Source organism: Stegostoma tigrinum, unplaced genomic scaffold, assembly GCF_030684315.1.
Source record: "Stegostoma tigrinum isolate sSteTig4 unplaced genomic scaffold, sSteTig4.hap1 scaffold_88, whole genome shotgun sequence".
NCBI lineage: Eukaryota > Metazoa > Chordata > Chondrichthyes > Orectolobiformes > Stegostomatidae > Stegostoma > Stegostoma tigrinum.
Window position 1 is genome coordinate 251,412 of NW_026728813.1, and position 22,589 is coordinate 274,000.

Below are 22,589 nucleotides of genomic sequence, written 5' to 3' on the forward strand. Positions count from 1 at the left end.
GAATGCACTTGATAACTGCACTCGGATACAGGGAAAAATACCAAGCCTGGAGGAAAAGCGCAGCATACCCCTAAGGTAAACTCAGGTTGCTGAAGGCATGCTTCACAAGAAATAAATTAAAGAAATTTTGGCTTTGCTGCTGGCAAACACAGCAAATGGCTGGTGAAAACAAATGAGACGTTTCTGAGGGAAGGCTCAACTTCAAAAACATGTGCTCTAAAGAATCAACATGACAAAACAAAATCAGAAAATCAGATGACACCAAAAACAGAACTTGCTGGCAAAGCTCAGCAGGTCTGGCAGCATCTGTGAACAAAAATCAGAGTTCACGTTTTGGGTCGGGTGACCCCTCCTCAGAACACAACCCTCTTGTTTGTCCGTTTCTATGCATAATGCAAAATGTAAAACAGTTGTCTAATTGCAAAGATTTTCATCATGTTTTAGTATTTCAGCCAGAACATACAGCTTATTAGATGATTAAATTGGTCTTTCATGACAAGCCTGCTCATAAAGTTGTGTCTAAACTGCAGTGGGTAATCACTTCGGCAATGCTGGATGTGTCAAAATGCTGCTTGGCCTTCGGTGTCCATCCAGCTCCACACTCTCGGATTCTGCAGCATCTGCAGTTCCCATTATCACTGATACAATTTTGTGACTTACCCATTTTCAAACCAAATATTTCAGAAGATATTCTAGACAATAGAAGAAATCTGTTAAATTACTTTATGTTGAATCTTTCAGGGTAATACTAAGAGTATGTTTTTGCATGTTACAGTTTTCAAATCAGATGCACAGCAACAGGATGCCTCCAAGTATTTCTAAACAAGACAGATGTGATTTTTTGTGGTGGCACAGAAGCAGAACAGTTGTTGCCAGTCTCCAAAAGTCTATTACTTTAGCATATCAGAGTCTCTGGGGTAATCTCACAGCATACTCATGACAAGATCACTCTCAAAGCCACACACAAATCAAATCTAATTCTAGACGGATTCTTCTCTTTACTGCTATTTATTTTAAAGCAAACATTTGTACAGGAAAGAATTTTACAATCAGACTGTTTGAATCAACTGCTTTAGAAAAAGGCCGACAACAAACACACAGCACGCAGTTCTGGGCAAATTATTGAGGGTCTGTCTACCAGTCCTAACTATTTCTTCATGAGGACCATAAATCTTTTTGAATCCTTATATTTCCTTGTCGACCTTGTCAGCATTTCATGATAAAGTACATATAAATGCTTCAAACAAGTCAAAATCCTGGAATTCCCTCCCTAATGTCATCGCGAGAGTAGCTATATCACATGGCATGCAGCGGGTTAAGAAAGCAACTCACCACCACTTTCTCAAGGGCAACTCAAGACAGGCAGTGATGTCCATATCGCAAAAGTGAATAAAAATTGTATATTGAAATAAAGATACACAATAGTAAGTCTCACCTCAGGTGAGGAAACTACTGGAAGCAATTCTGTGGGACAGAATCAATCCACACTTGGAAAGGCAGGGCAGTCACGGTTTTATTGAGGGGAGGCCATGTCTGAATAACTTGATTGCATTTTTTGAAGAAGTAACCAGGTGTGTACAAGAGGGGATTACATTTGACATAATCTACTTGGACTTCAGCAAGGCTTTTGTCAATGTCCCACATGGGAGACTAATAGTGAATAGCCCAAGGGATCTGACGAAATTTGGCTACTCGGATCCAGAATTGGTCGAATGTCAAAGCACAGAGGTTGATGATTGCTTGGTGTTTTGGTGATTGGAATTCTGTGTTCAGCGCAGGGATCAATGTTGGACTTATTGCTGTTTGTGTTATTTATAAACAATTTAGATATCTACATAGCAAGGCGGATCAGTTAGTTTGCAGATGGTGCAAAAATTGGTGGAGTAGTCATTCATGAGGAGGTTAGCTTTAGATTACAGGAGAATATAGATAGGCTAATCAGCAGCAAATGGAATTCAATCTGGATACACGTGAGAGAATGCACTTCAGCAGGACAAATAAGGAATAGGAATATATGATGAAAGGTGGAAGCACTGAGGATCCCAGGGATTTTGATATACATGTACACCAGTCCCTTAAGGTATCAGGTCGGGTAGATAAAGTAATGAAGAAGGCATAAGGGACACTTACCTTTACTAACTAAGGCATTGAGTTTAAGAGTAGGGTGGTTATGCTGGAACTATGCAAAACATTGTTTAGGACACAGCTAGCGTAATGGGCACAGGTCTGGAATCCACGGTGAAGGGTTGGTGGGGATGTCACTGCACTGGAGAAGGTGCAGGGGAGATTTATCAGGATGCTGTCCAAGGTGAAGAGTTTTTGAAATGAAGGAAGAATGAACAGTCTAAAGTTGTTTTCCATACAACAGAACAGATGAAGGGAGAATATGATTGAAATGTATAAAATTATGAGAGGCATAAACAGAAAGAAACTTTTCGCTTTGGTGCAGGGATCAATGACTGGTCACGTAGATTTAAGGTAAGGGGCAAGAGATTCAGAAGGGATGAGAGGAAAAATGTTTTTACCAAGAGGGTGTAGGAATCTGGAACTCACTGCCAGTAAGGGTGGCTGAGGCAGAAACCCTCGTAAGATTTACGAAATAAAAGGGGATACTTGCTATGCCAAGGCATACAAGGCAAATGGTACAAATGCCGTAAAATGGAATTAGAATAGTTAGGTGGCTGTTTTTCACAGGCACAGTGCCAAAGGTTCCTTTCCTGAGCTAGAGGCCTCTATGAGACAATAACCAATTCATAAGCATAATAGGTAGTTCATAATATCAATAACTTTGGTTAAAGATATTGGCTGAGAAATTCAAATTCGATTGCCTAACATGACCATTTCTGGGAAATAGCTCAGAATGACTCCCAAAGTGAGCAGTGAATAAAGAAAAGGATTTAATCTGATTACCATTAGATACTGTTTCAACAAATCTCCTGTGCTGTGTTAAAAACCTGCCTGCCCTGCCCAAAATCCAGAAGCCTGCCTGCCTGGGTCGACCCATTGTCTCAGCCTGTTCCTGCCCCACCGAACTCATCTACACCTATCTGGACTCCATTTTCTCCCCCTTGGTCCAGGAACTCCCCACCTACGTCCGTGACACCACCCACGCCCTCCACCTCCTCCAGAACTTCCAATCCCCTGGCCCCCAACACCTCATTTTCACCATGGACGTCCAGTCCCTACACACCTGTATTCCGCATGCAGATGGCCTCAAAACCCTCCACTTCTTCCTGTCCCGCAGGCCTGACCAGTCCCCCTCCACCGACAGCCTCATCCACCTAGCCAAACTCGTCCCCACCCTCAACAACTTCTCTTTCGATTCCTCCGACTTCGTACAGACAAAGGAGGTGGCCATGGGTACCCGCATGGGCTCAAGCTATGCCTGCCTCTTTGTAGGTGACATGGAACAGTCCCTCGTCCGCACCTACACAGGCCCCAAACCCCACCTCTTCCTCTGTTACATTGATGATTGTATCGGCGCCGCCACTTGCTCCCCAGAGCAGCTCGAACAGTTCATCCACTTCACCAACACCTTCCACCCCAACCTCAAGTTCACCTGGGCCATCTCCAACACATCCCTCACCTTGCTGGACCTCTCAGTCTCCATCTCAGGTAACCAGCTAGAAACTGATGTCCATTTCAAGCCCACCGACTCCCACAGCTCCCTAGAATACACCTCCTCCCACCCACCCTCCTGCAAAAATTCTATCCCCATTCCCAATTCCTCCACCTCTGCCGCATCTGCTCCCAGGATGAGGCATTCCACTCCCGCACACCCCAGATGTGCACGTTCTTCAAGGACCGCAACGTTCCCCCCGCAGTTGTCGAGAACGCCCTTGACCACGTCGCCTGCATTTCCTGCAACACGTCCCTCACACCCCGCCCCCGCCACAAGAGGATCCCCCTCGTTCTCACACACCACCCCACCAACCTCCGGATACAACGCATCATCCTCCGACACTTCCGCCATCTACAATCCGACCCCAGCACCCAAGCCATTTTTCCATCCCCACCCTTGTCTGCCTTCTGGAGAGACCACTCTCTCCATGACTCCCTTGTCCGCTCCACAGTCCCTCCAACCCCACCACACCCGGCACCTTCCCCTGCAACCGCACGAAGTGCTACACTTGCCCCCATACCTCCTCCCTCACCCCCATCCCAGGCCCCAAGATGACCTTCCATATTTAGCAGATGTTCACCTGCACATCTGCCGATGTGGTATACTGTATCCATTGTACCCGGTGTGGCTTCCTCTACATTGGGGAACCAAGCGGAGGCTTGGTGACCGCTTTGCAGAACACCTCCACTCGGTTCGCAATAAACAACTGCACCTCCCATTCGCAAACCATTTCCACTCCCCCTCCCATTCTTTAGATGACATGTCCATCATGGGCCTCCTGCAGTGCCACAATGATGCCACCTGAAGGTTGCAGGAACAGCAACTCATATTCCGCTTGGGAACCCTGCTGCCCAATGGTATCAATGTGGACTTCGCAAGCTTCAAAATCTCCCCTTCTCCCAATGCATCCCAAAACCAGCCCAGTTCTTCCCCTCTCCACAGTGCATCCCAAAACCAGCCCAACTTGTCTCCGCTTCCCTAACCCGTTCTTCCTCTCACCCATCCCTTCCTCCCACGTCAAGCAGCACCTCCATTTCCGACCTACTCCCTCATCCCGCCTTCTCGACCTCTCCGTCTTCTCTGAACTGACCTACCCCCTCCCTACCTCCCCACCTATACTCTCCTCTCCACCTATCATCTTTTCTCTCCATCTTCAGTCCGCCTCCCCCTCTCTCCCTATTTATTTCAGAACCCTCACCCCATCCCCCTCTCTGATGAAGGGTCTGGGCCCGAAACGTCAGCTTTTGTGCTCCTGAGATGCTGCTTGGCCTGCTCTGCTCATCCAGCTTCACACTTTGTTATCTTGAATTATCCATGTAATGGATTATAAAGTAATTTGAATGAAAGATAGAGCATAACCCAGGAATATGGGTATAAATTACATAGTTGAGATTATGTTACGAATACTGAGATTTATAAAGCTTTCCCTGGACAAAAAATTCACTGAGCATGTTGGTCACAAATCTGTAAATATTTTTAAGCCACTCAACTCAGAATCACACTGTGTGCTGAACTAAATCTTTTCACATTTTTGACACACGCAATGCAATTCATCAAAAGATATTGCTTTCAGCAGAAACACACATGGCTGTAAAAATTGCACAGCTCTTCATAAAAGTCAGTCAACTCACTATATCTCCTTGAACATAATGAAAACTTGACTGAAATCATCTGTATTACACAAGAGCTAATTAGAAGCCGAACTCTGGCAGCTCCTGTTCATATGACAGCACCACACAATTAATAAAACAGCTCCACAAAGTGTTCACTGTCAAAAGACCGAGATTAGTACTGAATGGCCCGGGTAACTGGAGGTCGAGTCCAGAATTTTAACTCATTGTACGAGTCAAGGTTGCGCTTGGTTATATAAATAAATGTTATGATTGGAACAGCGTAATTTCTCTAACTGTGTGTGACTGAAATTAATCAGAGCTAACATTTCAGGTCCAGTGACTGTTCCTCAGAACTGGACCCGAAACTGGGCAATAACCGGCTCATTGTTGCTCATTTTGGGATCCATCAGGGCCAACGTAGCTTCTAACTTTCATACAATTTTGGTCCAAACACAGACAAAAGAATGGTTTTCCAAGGCTGACAGAAAAGTAACTCACCTTGACATCAAGAAGCCTTCCGAAAACTGAAGTCCATGGGAATCAGGTGGGAAATGGTCTTGAAGATATAGACAGCAAAAGGCAGGATGGTTGTGGTTGCTGGAGATCAATCAGCTCAGTACCAGGTCATCGCTGCAAAGTTCCTCAGTCTGACCAGCTTCAGCTGCTTTATCAATGAACGTAACTCCTTCACAAAGTCAGAAGTGGGTATAGGCACTGATTACTGCAGTCCATGTCCATATGCAGCAAGGCCTGGGCAAAGTTCAGGCTAGGGCTGACAAGTGGTAAGAATTATGCATTACAAAAAAATGTCAGGCAATGACAATCTCCAGTAAGGGAGAATCTAAATCTCTTTACTTGACAAAAACTTGACAAAGTTGCTAGAAAAGATCAACAGGCCTGACAGCATCTGTGAAGAGAAATTGGAATTAACATCTCAGGTCCGGTGACCCTTCCTGAGATATATATTCGAAAGTGCTGAATTTAGAGGCCAACAGAGACAAAGCAAGGTAGCTCTTTCAGGAGCCAGTACAGACAGGCTGGGACAAATGGCCACCTTCTATACTGTCAAATTCTATGATTCCTCAGTTCAGAAATATTAGAATTTGATTGTGATGCAGGATAATGGAGGCGAAGTTGATCACCAAAAAAAAATTGCTGGTGGCAATTTCATTTGCAGTTCTGAAAGATAAATACTTGCAATTCCAAGAAATAAATCACAGAAGACACGGACTTACCTACTACAATGGAATATGTCAACGTGACAACTGATAAATGTAACAGCTCTTCTCCCTCCCAGCAATTTACACCTTTTTGATGATTTCTGTAATAATCAGCAGTTTCTACATAACTTGCTCAAAGACTCCAAAATAATACTTGCTTTAATCTAAATTCTACAAGCTAGTATTTGGAGCAAAAAAATACAAATATTTATAAACAATACTGTCACGTGCTGTCGGTAGCTGCGCACTGTTAAAGGTCAGGCCATTAGGTAATTTCGTTACCATATAAACTCGCTCCTGATTTTATAGATAACACAATCTCTTCAAGGCAAGCCTGACCAAATATTATTAAATGGTCCTGCTAATATTGCAGCTTCATGATTGTTTATTTTGAAGATTACTGAACTGATACAATGGGTCAGAATAAATTTCTACTCAGGCAATTGTAAAAATTCACTTTTTCACAGGAACTGAGAATATCTTGGCAATAGGGAGAATAACATGTTCATTCTAATTTTCTCTTTCTCAGGCTCCTGGGCCTGTTTCTTTCTATTTCAGGCAATATGCAATTGGAGGGAATTCATTAAGGGATTGGTTCACGATCTCAACACCAAATGGCATCAAAGGGTGGCATTTAGAACAAGAATACAGGTAGTGTTTTGTGTTTTGCAATGATGTTGCCAATAGGATTTTAACAGAAGAGCATGCTTGGATGCCATCACAAAATATACATACATAGTTCTTACTTTAAGCAAACAATTTATACCTGAAGCTGTTTCCAAAGTTCTCACCTTCTGCTTCATATTATCGAGTTGGCAGGAATCCTAGAACTAATGAGGCACTTCAACCTGGGGACAGCTATATTGTCAATTGACACCAGAGTCATAGAATCATACAGCAACGGAGTAGAACTGTACCTGCATCTACCAATTCCTCTGGCAGTTCATTCCACAAGCGAACTACCCTCTGTGTAAAAAAGTTGCCCTTCAGGTCACGTTTAAATCTTTCTCCATTTATTTTAAAAATGTGTGCTCTAGTTTTGAACTCCCCTACCCTAGAGAAAAGGCCTTTGCTATTCATCTTATCGGTACCCCTCATGATTTTATAAACCTGTATAATGTCACCCATCAACCTCCTAAAGCTCTAGTGACAAAGGTCACAGCCTATCCAGCGTATCATTACAGCTCAAATTCTCCAGTCCCAACTATGTTTCCAGTCCCAACTCCTGCTATGTTTCCCGAACCCTCTCCAATTTAATCACATCCTTCCTATAGCAAGGCAATCGGAACAATACTCAAAAAGTGACCACCTACCAACTCCGAGAACTCAATGGTCTGATCAATGAAGGCAAGCGTGTTAAATGCCTTCTTAACCACCTCGTCCAACTTGCAAAGGATTATGTAACATCAATCCTTTGGTCTCTCAGTTTTACAACTCCATCCACAGTTCTATTAACTGCAAAAGTCCTGCCCTTATTTGGTTTACCAAAATGCAATACCTCGCATTTATCCAAATTAAACTCCATCTGTCACCCCTCAGCCCAATGGCCAATTGTTCAAGATCCCACTATAATTTTAGACACCTCCTAAATGCTCATCCAAACTGATCATTTAATTTCAGCAACATTCAAAAAATTATGAAAGAATATTGTCATCTATCAAGTTGCCTTTTTAACAAAGTTGTGAAGTGAGGGCCTTGAGAGTAGTTGGAGGTTTGGAAGGTGCCAAGGATTTTTGGTGAATTTCTGCTGTGCATCTTTTAGACAATGCATGCTGCTGCTACTGAGCATCAATGGTTGGAGAAAGTGGGTGTTTGTGGATGTGATGCCAATCAAATGGACTTTTTTGTCCTGGATGGCATCAAGCTTCTTGAGTGTTGTTTGAGCTGCATCCATCCAGACAAGTGGGAAGCATCCCATCACACTCCTGACTTGTGCCGTGTACAAGGTGGACAGGCTTTCATAAGTTAGGTGGCGAGTTACTTGCCGCAGTATTCCTAGCCTCTGACCTGCTCTTGTAGCCACGATGTTTACGTGGCGAGTTCAGCTGCATTTCCAGTCAATGGTAACCCTAAGGATGGTGAGACAGGGGGATTCCATGACACCACTGAATGTCATGGGCTGGAGATTCGGTTGTCTCTTATTGGAGATGGTCACGGCCTGGGGTTTGTGTGGTATGAATGTTACTTGTAGCTTCTCCGGCCAAGCCATTTGTACATTTGGGATGTTAGATTCTTAGCTCGGGAGAACGGTTGTTTCATGTTTGAAATGTATACTCAGCAGTAGACGAATCTGTAGCTACCTTTGCTTCCTTGATAAATTGTTGTTTTCCAATTTGCTTTTTCCACTAGGCACTGTCTTCCAACATGATGAGAGACAACGGGAGAGAAAGCGTTCCAGCTCTTGTCATGAATGAATCTTTTTTCTCTTTTTCTGCTCTCTTCTCAATAACAGCTGTTGAAATATAGTTTAGTGGGAATTTCAGAGTTTAGCTGCACTATCTTTCCAAGCTGGCTGACTGGCAGTTGAGCTCTCCATTCAGAATGTGTAAAAGTACCATATATGTGTGAACTACAACAGGAAACGTGAGTTTCTTGATGCTGATTCAGTTGCCTGTTTCAATGACTACAGATGAAATCATGATTTAAATGCAGATTAATTTATTCATTCATTCCACATAGGTTGCCCGAAGCTTGCTGCAGTCCATAGTCAGAAGACAACAGCCATCATTTTAGGTCCATGCTTTTGTCGTTTTGAAAGAAACTTCAGTCCATGCAAGTTTCCGCTATAACAATCAGATAATGGAAATTGAAACAAAATAGTCCATACTTAGACCTATCTGACAGGTTTCCAACTCTAGATCCACACAGCTCCACGGGTCGGGAATTCCACAGGATATCAACTCACAATTTTAGTCATACATGTGGTTTCTGACAATCTGGAGACTGCAAGTTTCTTTGCATTAATTCAGCTCACAGGGCTCATTAGTTCCTCCTCAACCATTTCCCTCAAAGTCACAATGCACACTTGAAACACTTTAAAAGAGGCAGCAATAAATGTTATTTTTTTCTACATCTTTTTGCACTGTCATTCACACTTTCAGTACTGCAGCACTTCTTCCATTTGACAGTTTGTCATTACAAAGTTACTAAGGCTCTCACCCTGACTTTCAACTGACTAAAAGTTAAGACGCCTGAGAAAAGTAATACAGTGAAGTGCTGATTGCAATTATGCTAATGCAGCTCATTAAAATTATTTCTTCCAAATATGATCTGCAACAAATTGTAAGGATGAGACTCGAGGCTGGGTGTAGATGAATGCTTTTGATAGACTGCTTCAATCTTGTCACTATTATAACTCAATCTCACTATTATAACCAGAGATAATGGGAACTGCAGATGCTGGAGAATCCAAGATAACAAAGTGTGAGGCTGGATGAACACAGCAGGCCCAGCAGCGTCTCAGGAGCACAAAAGCTGACGTTTCAGGCCGAGACCCTTCATCAGAGAGAGGGACGGGGAGAGAGTTCTGAAATGAATAGGGACAGAGGCGGAGGCGGAGGCGGACCGAAGATGGATAGAGGAGAAGATAGGTGGAGAGGAGAGTAGAGGTGGGGCAGGTAGAGAGGGCATAGGTCAGTCCGGGGAGGACGGACAGATCATGGAGACGGGATGAGGTCGGTAGGTGGGAAATGGAGGAGTGGCTTGAGGTGGGAGGAGGGGATAGATGGGAGGAAGAACAGGTTAGGGAGGCGGGGACGAGCTAGGCTGGTTTTGAGATGCAGTGGGGGGAGGGGACGAACTGGGCTGGTTTTGGGATGCAGTGGGAGGACGGGAGATTAGAAGCTTGTGAAATCCACATTGATACCATTGGGCTGCAGGGTTCCCAAGCGGAATATGAGTTGCTGTTCCTGCAACCTTCGGGTGGCATCATTGTGGCACTGCAGGAGGCCCACGAGGGACATGTCATCTCAAGAATGGGAGGGGGAGTTAAAATGGTTCGCGACTGGGAGGTGCAGTTGTTTACTGAAAACCGAGCAGAGGTGTTCTGCAAAGCGGTCCCCAAGCCTCCGCTTGGTTTCCCCAATTTAGAGGAAGCCACACCGTGTACAGTGGATACAGTGTACAAATTGGCAGATGTGCAGGTGAATATCTGCTTAATATGGAAAGTCATCTTGGGGCCTGGGACAGGGGTGAGGGAGGAGGTGTGGGGGCAAGTGTACCATTTCCAGCGGTTGCAGGGTAAGTTGCCGGGTGTGGTGGGGTTGAAGGGGAGAGTGTGGAGTGGACAAGGGAGTCTCGGAGAGAATGGTCTCTCCGGAAAGCAGACAGGGGTGGGGATGGAAAAATGTCTTGGGTGGTGGGGTTGGTTTGTAGATGGCGGAAGTGTCGGAGGATGATGCGTTGTATCCGAGGCTGGTGGGGTGGTATGTGAAGACGAGGGGGATTCTTTTAGGGCGGTGGTTGCAGGGGCGGGGTGTGAGGGATGTATTGTGGGAAATGCGGGAGACACGGTCAAGGGCGTTCTGGACCACTGCGGGAGGGAAGTTGCAGTCCTCGAAGAATGCGGACATCTTGGATGTGCGGGAGTGGAATGCCTTATCCTGGGAGCGATGTGGCGGAGGCGGAGGAATTGGGAATAGGGGATGGAATTTTTGCAGGAGGGTGGGTGGGAGGAGGTGTGTTCTCGGTAGCTGTGGGGGTCGGTGGGCTTGAAATGGACATCAGTTTCTAGCTGGTTGCCTGAGATGGAGACTGAGAGGTCCAGGAAGGAGAGGGATGTGTTGGAGATGGCCCAGGTGAACTTGAGGTTGGGGCGGAAGGTGTTGGTGAAGTGGATGAACTGTTCGAGCTCCTCTGGGGAGCAAGAGGCGGCGCCGATACAGTCATCCATGTAACAGAGGGCCTGTGCAGGTGCGCAAGAGGGATGTTCCATGTCACCTACAAAGAGGCAGGCATAGCTTCGGCCCATGCAGGTACCCATGGCCACCCCCTTTGTCTGTACGAAGTGGGAGGAATCGAAGGAGAAGTTGTTGAGGGTGAGGACGAGTTTAGCTAGGCGGAAGAGGGTGTCAGTGGAGGGGGACTGGTCGGGCCTGTGGGACAGGAACAAGCGGAGGGCCTTGAGGCCATCTGCATGAGGAATGCAGGTGTATAAGGACTGGACGTCCATGGCGACATCCACTATTATAACATTGTTATAAACAACATGGATACAAAGTTCCAAAGCTCTTGTCTTGACTAAATCAAGCTTTGTACAGCTTCATTTACTGTTCAGGTTTCATACACAATTCCTCTAAATCCTTTCACCATCTATATATCGTAATATATATCGTGGCAAATAATTAGTCGCGTGTTATGAAAGTAAAGAGTCAAAATTCATAGTCTCCATGTGCAAGACTCCACAACACAAATAACCCACAATTCTACAATCTGTGAAATATCAGTTGGAATGCAAGCTGATTAAAAAAGCTCAAAGGCAACAGAAATGAGAATTAATGCTATTGGTGAAACTCCAAAGGTTAACATATCACACTGCATGCATCTTTGTATACATGGGAAGGTAATAAATGAGATTTGATTTGACATATAACTGTCACATGTAGACAGACACAGTGAAAAGTATTGTTTTACATGCTAACCAAACTGGGCTGATACGGCATCAGGAAAGCCAGTGCCAGACATGAGACTGCTGAGTGAGAGGCTTTATTTCAGGGGATAACGTTTGGTGTAGGAACCAGAGGAATGGACCTGCACGAGTAACGGACATGGTCAATGTGAGGTCAGGTCGAATGACATATAACGATCAAGTAGATGCAACAGCCCTGAACGAGAATGTCACCAAGACCATACGAATGCTGCAAACTCGCAAACAGTGCAGGGGCACAACGTGCCCAGCTCCTCGACAGCCTTTCCAATAGTTCGAGAACATGTGTGTTCGACTTCTCCGTCAAGCATCGAAGATACCTCGGAATCGGAGATGGTCACTGCCTCGACGCCTTTTCCACTTGCAGAATAAAACTGATTTCTCGCGAGATACTCTCGGCGCAAGAGGCAGGCTACTACACATTACACTCTGCCCGTATCCGAGGCAGGATTAGAGGAACCTGACCCGATGCTAGAACATCCAGAAACCACAAAAGAAAAAGAACCAGCCTGTGTCCTTGAACTCAGAAGGGGAGGAATATATTGAATGTAACGAGGTCAGCCAGATGGACAGCACAGAGTGAGTTTCCTGAATGGGGCTTAATCTAGTCCAGTCAGGAAGCCCTGGCTGATTGATAAGAACTGGAGTGTCAGGGCTCTCCATTTGTAAATAAAAGGTGACTTGGTGACAGGATACCAGCTCTGTGGAGTTATTTCAGGTCCCTCTTAAAAACAAAATTTTTGATCCCTTCCACTGAGACAAATTAAAAATTCTGAGTGAAAACCAAGAGGACTGCGGATGCTGTAAATCAGAAACAAAAGCAGAAGTTGCTGGAAAAGCTCAGCAGGCCTGGCAGCATATGTGAAGGAAAATCAGAGTTACCATTTCAGTGACCTTTCCTTAGTTCTGAACAAGTACATTTGTCAAATGAATGCTGCAAACTCGCAAACAGTGTGGAAGCATGACATGCCCAGCTCCTCGACAGCCTTTCTGATAATTTTGAGCATCTTGCTAAATCTCCTCTACACTCTCTCTAAAGCTTCCACATTTCTCCTATAATGAGGCGACAAAAGCTGAACATAAAAATACAAGTGTGGAGTAACCAGAGTTTCAGAGAGCTGCAGCATAACCTAATGGCTCTTAAAATCAATTCTCCTGTCAATGAAAGCCAACACACCATATGTCTTCTTAAAAACCCTCTCACCTTGGGTAGCAACTTGGTGGGAGCTTTGGATATGGACCCCAAGATCCCTCTGTTCCTCCATACTTCCATTAACCCTGTAATCTACATTCAATTTGAACTTACAAAATAAATCACTTCACACTTTTCTGGTTTGAATTCCATCTGCCAGTTCTTTGCCCAGCTCTGCATCCTGTTGCAACCTACAACAGCCCTCCACACTATCCACAACTCCAACAACCCTTGTGTCATTGGCAAACTTACTGACCCACCCTCCCACTTCCTCTTCCAAATCGTTTATAAAGATTACAATCAGCAGGCGTCCCAGAACAGATTCGTGCAGAACACCATGAGTCACCGAGCTCCAAGCTGAATACTTTCCATCTACTACCAACCTGTCTTCTATCGGGCAGCCAGCTATGTATCCAGACAGGCAAATTTCCCTGAATCTCATGCCTCCTTACTTTCTGAATGAGCCTACCATGTTGAAGCTTATCAAATGTCTTGCTAAACTCCATAGACATCACATCCATGGTCTACCTTCATCGATGTATTTTGTCACATCCTCAAAGAATTCGCTTGTGAGGCCTGACCTACCCCTCTGAAAGCCATGCTATTTCTAATCAAACTGTGCTTTTCCAAATAATCATAAATACAATACTATTCATATTGGGATGTACCCACATCACATGGACTGCAGTGACTTACTCTCACCTTCTCAAAGGCAATTAGAAATGGACAATGGGCACACTCCATGAATGATTTAAAGGAAAAAAAAACTCCAACATGTCTGTCATTTTTGTTCCACTGACACAGTCATCCTCTTCTTTCCACCCTCTACCCAGTTAGAAATTTTAGGTTGAAGCTCCAAACCAGGACTTGAGCACAAAATGATGGCAATGTTGAGGGAATGCTGCAATGCTGATGTACCTACTCTTGGCATTCTTTCTGAAGCCTGAATTCAATGCAAGTCTGCAATAAAAAAGTTAGCCAGAACGTGTCCATTAAACCATTCTCAATTGCCATTTGGTTCACTAATGCCCGATACAGAAGGAAACCTGGCCTAGGATACATGTGATTCCAGTCTTCGCATTCATAAAATCACAGAATCATATGGTACAGAACAAACCCTTCAGTCTAGGCCAGGCATCATAGTTTACGCTTAACTGCCTTCTAAGCAATTTGGCATGAGCAATAAACAGTCACCTAGCCAGCAACACAAGGCCCATTTAGAAAAAGTACTGATAATATTGGCTTCCAAGAGTTACTGACATCCACACCATCAAGAAGCTGAAATAACATAAATAGTGATGCAAAAATTGACTCAGCGGCACCTAACTAAGCTCCCTGACAATGAGCAGAGACTCAGAATCTCCAAGCTGGTAACCTCAATGTCATTACTGATCAAAGCAAAGGATGCAGAGGTACATGCTGTTAATCTTAGTTGTGTGTCACTGGTCAAGTTCAAAAAGGGGGCCACAATGATGATTAAGAGCGTCTAAGTTGGCGGTTGGTTGGCTGACTGTCATAAGCCAAGCTCATTATGTGCTGAAGATACAGAATGACTTGATTTAAAATAAATTAATTTTTAAAAATTGTTTTTCCTCATTATAAGTATAGAATAGTTTTAATAGCCCTGAAGGGAACATTATAAAGATTGACTTTAGGCTTTATGTTTGTTTTGCTCCTGTCCTACAGGGGTTATGCGTGTAATTTTCATCAAAAACTGCTGCTCTAGGCCGGCCCAGATTGAAATTCTAGCAGGTTGATAGTGGCTTGACCACTCGACCATAAATATAGCATAAAGACCCATTCATTCCTTGGCAGTTTTATTAACTGCAATACTGTTTGATATTAGAAAGGCTGTCAAAACTCATCCGAAAGAATCATTCAAAGGAAACAGCTGAGAATACAATACTGCAAAGATAATTTTCTCTTCAAGTTGTCAAATCATTTTATTTTTAAGGGTAACTGGTGGACAACTATCGTGGACGAAGAAGAGACACAAAATGCGACAGGTGGGGGTGGAGTAGTGATATCATCAGACTATTAATCCAGACCCACAAGCTAATGTCATTTGGACTTGGCTTCAAATCTCACTATGACAGATGATACAGCATATTTTCTCTCTCCTACTGTCCCCTTAACTCCTCAATACCTTGTACCTAAACATTTGAAATTAATTCCCTTTATACAATTACAGGAATAAAAATAATTTACATTATAGATATTCAAATATCAAACTTCTAGTTAGATATATGTCACAACCAACTCATACCTGACCTGACCAGAATTACAAAACTTTCAATCAATGTTTAAAACAAAACCAGTACGATGACAATAGATCAGAGCTTCAAAATACAAACAGGCCTCTTTTCACTTCTCATTTCAAAATTACTTTATTTTGAAAGAAAAATAGGACTGCTACAGAAAGTATAAACTGCAAATCTCACTGAAAAAATTCTACAAGAAGCCAATGTAATGCTGTACCTGTAAAGAATCAGGGAAATTTCAAAAAGGGACAGACCTCCTAAAAAGACAGACCGAGCGGCTGACTGCATCTCTCTCGGCAGACAGCCACCTTTTTCAGGCATATCTATGTTACCCTCCAGAAATGTATGAAAGAGAGCTTAAAAATTGAATGCAACAATAAGCCTGTCACTGTCAGCAGAAAATGTCCTCGTGTCTGGCCCAGAGTGCTGAGGGACACAGCTTTGATAATAGCGATTTTTAACAGCCCTATCCTACCAGAAAAAAACATAGAATCACCCCTTCTTCCTCCACATGCTGTCAGAGAGTTCAAAAGTAATCACCACAAAGGAATTTTGATCACAAAATCAATATCAAAACTGTCAGCTCAACTATCAAGGTCAACGCGACTGGCCACATCCAATCACAGCTGCTACATCTTTGTACTTGCTCTTCACAAATAATTCAGAGGCTCATCTGCATTTTGCTTTTACTTTTATCAGTTGCACTCATCGCTTACTTTTGTACCTGTGTGTTGTGTTACTACTTCTTCTTGTATCTGGAGTCATACAGTCGCACGGCACTGAAACACACTTTGGTCCAACTTGGGTCATGCCTCCGGATATCCAAAATTAATCCAGTCCCACTTGCCAGCACTTGGTCCATATCCCTCTAAACCCTTCCCGTTCATGCACCCATCCAGATGCCTTTTAAATGCAATTGTACAAGCCACGACCACTTCGTCTGGAAGTTCATTCCACACACACACCATCCTCTGATTGGAAAGGTTGCCCCCCTTAGGTCCCTTTTAAATCTTTCCCTTCTCACCCTAAACCTGTACCCTCAAGTTTTGGACTCCCTACCCAGGGAATAAAGACCTTGGCTATTCACTCTATCCTTACCCTTCACGATTTTATAAATCTCGATAAAATCATGCCTCAACCTCCGACACTGCAAGGAAATTTGTCCCGCCTATTCAGTTGTTCTGTATTGCTCAAACCCTGCAACCCTGGTAACATCTTGGTAAAGCATTTCTGTACCCTTGTAAGTTCAACAACATCCTTCCTATAGCAGGGAGATCAGAATTGCACACTGTATTCCAAAAGTGGCCGAACCAATGTTCTGTACAGCCACAACGTGACATCCCAATTCCTATACTCAATACACTGACCGATAAAGGCAGGTGCACAAAACACCTTCTTCACTACCCTGTCTACCTGTGACTCCAACTTCTAGGAACTATGAACCTGCACGCCAAGGTCTCTTTGTTCAGTAATACTCCCCAGTAATTTGATAAACTGCTCTTTATGTTAATTCAAGAAAGCCTGATTAAATTACCTCCACTTAAAACTTATATTCATTTGGCAAAAACCAAAGAGCTGCAGATGCTGAAAATCAGAAACAAAACCAGGAATTGCTGGCAAAACTCAGCAGGTCTGGCAGCATCTGTGGAGGGAAAGCAGAGTTAACACTCTGAACAAGGGTCACCAACCTGAAACATTAAGCCTGTTAGCGATCCACAGATGCTGCTAGACCTGCTGAGTTTTCCCAGCAATTTCTGATTCACGTTCATTTGGATCTGGGAGAAAGGTTTCCAAGGAAGAGATTCTTTCTGAATTAACCTTGGTGCAACCAACGGAGAGAACAGCTGAATAAACAAGGGGAATTGGTTTATCGTTCCTGACTTGGGAAATTAATGATTTGGCGAATCCCTGTCTGCAGCTGCAACAAATTAGGGAATGTCATTCAGAGGCTGTTGTAAAACTTATCACTTCTAAAGAGACGCATCATGCAATCGTCATGAACATTCTATTTAGGCAAAGTGCTTTTAAATTTATTTATAACATCATTTAGATCCCAGCTCCTGGGAAAATATATCCAACACCCAGAAATCCTCTGAACACTGAAGGACGAATTAGGAAACAACTCTTTTCTCTGCCATGTAACCAAACAACAAATTTCATCATGAAAATCTTCCGCACTGCACTGATTTGCAACAAAAATGTATATTCTTCATGCACTATTTTTACTTCCACAAGACCATAAGACATTGGAGTGAAAGTGAGGCCATTGGGCCCACCGAGTCCACTCTGCCATTTAAGTCATGGCTGATGGGCATTTCAACTTCACTTCCCTGCACTCTCCCCGTAGCCCTTGATTCCTTATGAGATCAAGAATTTATCCATCTCTGGCTTGAAGGCATCTAATATCCCGGCCTCCACTGCACTCCGTGGCAATGCATTCCACAAGCCCACCACTCTCTGGCTGAAGAAATGTCATCTCATTTCCGTTTTAATTTTACCCCCTCTAATTTTAAGGCTGTGCCCACGGGTCCTACTCTCCCCTAACGGTAACAACTTCCCAGCGTCCACTCTTTCTAAGCCATACATTACCTTGTAAGTTTCTATTGGATCTCCCCTCAACCTTCTAAACTCTAATGAATACAATCCCAGGATCCTCAGCCATTAAACCTACCATTCCAGGGATCATCCGTGTGAATCTCCACTGGACACGCTCCAGGGTCAGTATGTCCTTCCTGAGGTGTGGGGCCCAAAATTGGACACAATATTCTAAGTGGGGCCTAACTGGAGCTTTATAAATTCTCAGAAGCACATCACTGCTTTTATATTCCAACCCTCTTGAGATGAACGACAACATCTTTCTTAATCACAGATTCTACCTGCAAGTTAACTTTTAGAGAATCCTGGACCAACACTCCCAGATCCCTTTGTACTTCGGCTTTATGAATTTTCTCACCGTTTAGAAAATAGTCCTATGCCTGTATTCTTTTTTCCAAAGTGCAAGACCTCGCATTTGCTCGCGTTGAATTTCATCAGCCATTTCCTGGATCACTCTCCTAAACTGTCGAAATCTTTCTGCAGCCTCCCTGCCTGTCCACCTATCTTCGTATCATCGGCAAACTTCGCCAGAATGCCCCCAGCCCCTTCATCCAGATCATTAATACATAAGGTGAACAGATGTGGCCCCAACACTGTACCCTGCGGGACACCACTTGTCACCAGTTGCCATTCCGAAAAACAGCCTTTTATCCCAACTCTCTGCCTTCTGTCAGACAGCCAATCCCCAATCCAAGCCAGTAGCTCACCTCGAACACCATGGGCCCTCACCTCGCTCAGCGGCCTCCCGTGAAACACCTTATCAAAGGCCTTTTGGAAGTCTAGATAGATAACATCCACTGGGATTCCCTGGTCTAACATACTTGTTACCTCTTCAAAGAATTCTCACAGTTTGTCAGGCATGGCCCCCACTTCCTAAATCCATGCTGACTTGTTCTAATCTGACCCTGCACTTCCAGGAATTTAGAAATCTCGTCCTTAACAATGAATTCCAGAATTTTACCAACTACTGAGGTTAGGCTAATTGGCCTGTAATTTTCCATCTTTTGCCTTGATCCTTTCTTAAACAAGGGGGTTACAACAGCAATTTTCCAATCATCTGGGACTTTCCCTGACTCCAGTGACTTTTGAAAGATCACATCCAAAGCCTCTGCTGTTTCCTCAGCCACGTCCCTCAGAACTCTAGGATGTAGCCCATCGGGGCCAGGAGATTTAGCAATTTTTAGACCCTTTAGGTTTTCTAGCACTTTCTCTTTTGAAATGCCTACCATACTCAACTCTGCCCCCTGACTCTCCCTAATTGTTGGCATACTACTCATGTCTTCCACTGTGAAGACTGACGCAAAGTACTTATTGAGTTCTTCAGCTATTCCCTTACCTCCCATTACTAGCCTTCCAGCATCAATTTGGAGTGGCCCACTGTCTACTTTTGCCTCTCGGTTGTTTCTGATGTCTTGAAAGAAACCTTTACTATCATTTCTAATATTACTAGCTAGTCGACCTTCATATTTGATCCTCTCCTTCCTTGTTGCTCTCTTTGTTATCCTCTGTTTGTTTTTGTAGCCTTCCCAATCTTCTGATTTCCCAGTGCTCTTGGCCACTTTATAGGCTGTCTCTTTTTCTTTGATACATTTCCTGGCTTCCTCTGTCAACCATGGCTGTCTAATCCCACCCCGGATAATCTTTCTTTTCTTTCTTTTCTTTGGGATGAACCTCTGTACTATGTCCTCAATTACACCCAGAAACTCCTGCCATTGTTGGTCTACTGTCTTCCCCGCTAGGCTCTCCTTCCAGTCGATTTTTGTCAATTCCTCTCTCGTGCCCCTGTAATTACCTTTATTTAACTGTAACACCATTACATCTGATTTTGCCTTCTCTCTTTCAAACTGCAGATTAAACTCTACCATATTATGATCGCTGCCTCCTAAGTGTTCCCTTACTTTCAGATCTTTTATAAAGTCTGGCTCATTACATAACACTAAGTCCAGAATAGCCTGTTCCCTTGTGGGCTCCATCACAAGTTGTTCCAAAAAATCATTCTGCAATCATTCCATGAATTCCCTTTCTTTGGATCTATCGGCAACATTATTCGTCCAGTGCACCTGCATGTTGACGTCCCCCATGATCACTGTGACCTTGCCTTTCTGACATGCCCTATCTATTTCCAGGTGCATCTTGTGCCCCTGGTCCTGATCACTGTTGGGAGGTCTGTACATAACTCCCATTATACTTTTTTTTAGCCATTGTGGTACCTCAACTCCACCCACATAGACTCCACACCTTCTGACGCTATGCCATTCAGTGCCGTAGATTTAATTTCATTCTTGACTAACAAGGTAACCCCTTCCCCTCTGCCCACCTCCCTGTCTTTTCGATAAGTTGTGAATCCTTGGATGTTGAACTGCCAGTCCTGAACTCCCTGCAACCATGTCTCCAGGATGCCTACCACATCAGAATCATTCAAGAGGATTTGTGCTGTTAATTCATCTACTTTGTTGTGAATACCAAGAGCATTTAGATAAAGTGCCTTCATGCTAACTTTCTTATCATTATTAGAGATATTGGAAATCCTAAGATGTCTTAAGCTATCTTTTCTTCTTGCTTTTGCAGAATTCAATAGGTTCCGCTCTGTACTGGGAAAAGAGTTAGTGAAGTGGGAACACATTAAATTATTGAAAAATTCAGCAAGTCTGGCAGCATCTGTGGAGTGAAAGCAAAGTTAACATTTTGGGTCCAGTGACCATTCTTCAGAATTTAGGAACACATGAAACTAACAAAGTGGATATGACCTTTTATTGCATTATTTCTTTGATTCAATTCTATTTACCTGGGTTTGCTAACTCTTCTACTCTTTCCTTATGCTGCAGCTCAGGTAACCTGTGTTACTCTATTGTGGCATTTACCGTGCTGCTAGACATTAATTTATAGGTATCTGCTAGAGAAGAAAGCTGTTTCCTTGTTGATATCAAGATCAACATCAAAACACCAAAAACACAAAACTCAAGAATGGGAAAGTTTTGACAAAATGACTGTCACTGGAAGAAATGTGACCTCACCAATGCGAAGCACAGCATAGCTCAACTGGAATGCAGAGGTCAATGCAAGTTACTGTCAACACTCTGCAAAATGACACCTTATTTCTAAATCTATTTTTCTGTTCAGGTTTCTTGAGTTCTTCAGAAGCTTTCCCCACTTCAAATGAACTAAATCTTGTAGAATTATGCTCCATAACTGCTCGTTAAAGACCATCACCATCAGAAACATGTCTTTGCCTCTTCCAGGGATGCCTAACCTGAAGAAGTTACCCCCCTCCCTCCGGATCAACCTCAGGGAATCTCTCTCCCACTGCAACTCTCTTGTCCCACCTATACTCTCCTCTCCACCTATCTTCTCCTCTATTTATCTTCGGTCTGCCTCCCCATCTCTCCCTATTTATTTCAGAACCCCCTCCCCATCCCCCTCTCTGATGAAGGGTCGAGGTCTGAAACGTCAGCTTTTGTGCTCCTGAGATGCTGCTTGGCCTGCTGTGTTCATCCAGCTCCACACTTTGTTACAGTGACAAAGCATTTAGTTTTAAGGAATATTGCATGTGAGCTGCAAGGCTGTTTAGTTATCATTAAAGCTGTGAGTGGACAGAACAAACTCAACTCAGGTTTTATGAAAAGACAATATGATATCAACTCCAGAATATTCAACTTAGTGATCAACTAAGCTTTTATCACTTCTGTCAGCATCAATCTACATTCAAACGCATTTGCTAACACTAAGTTCAACCTCATATTTACTACTGGCCTTCAGACACGACAAAACACACAGCAATACTTTATACTTTTGCTATCCAATAACTACGTTCAAAGTATTTCTCCTAACGGTTTTCAATGTCACTTTGAAAATAGACTAAAATTTTTAAACACGGCACAATGATAATTTACCATGTCACAAAATATAAATATGCTTCCAATGCTTTTAAACTGGATTCAAACCACACACATAAATGGCTTTAAATTACATTTTGCTGCCAAGGTGAATTAATTTTCTCTGAAAAGAAACAATGACATTTTAAAACCTATACTAACATAATCTACTCATTAATTTGAATATTTAATCATTGCTTGATATGATACAGAACCAGTCAGTATTCTCCTGTATTCTACGACACACACCTCTCCCAAAATATGCACAGACTTATTATCAAACTGCAGCCAGTCAGTTTGTTGCCTTGCGCTTAAGGGCAATATTGCAAAAGAGGGAGTCCTTTTAGATCGAATCTTAACATATATAATGGAAGTTACATTTTCAGTTTGGATTTGGCTTCAGAAAAAGGCAAAACTGTAGTCTACAGACAGCCAATAGCTTTCATTGAAAACTAAACAAAAGTGAACGCTTCACTAAAATTAAATGACTACTTACTTGGTTAGAATATCAATCTACTTTAAAAACAACACTAAATTTAATAGTTGAAATTAATCTAGTTATAACGCTCA

General features: G+C 43.3%; 1 protein-coding gene across 1 annotated transcript in view; it reads right to left on the bottom strand.

The window, feature by feature from the left end:
• LOC132209346 (utrophin-like) overlaps window positions 1–22,589 on the bottom strand; it is a 65,062-nt gene that overhangs the window by 22,411 nt on the left and 20,062 nt on the right. The window lies entirely within an intron of this gene.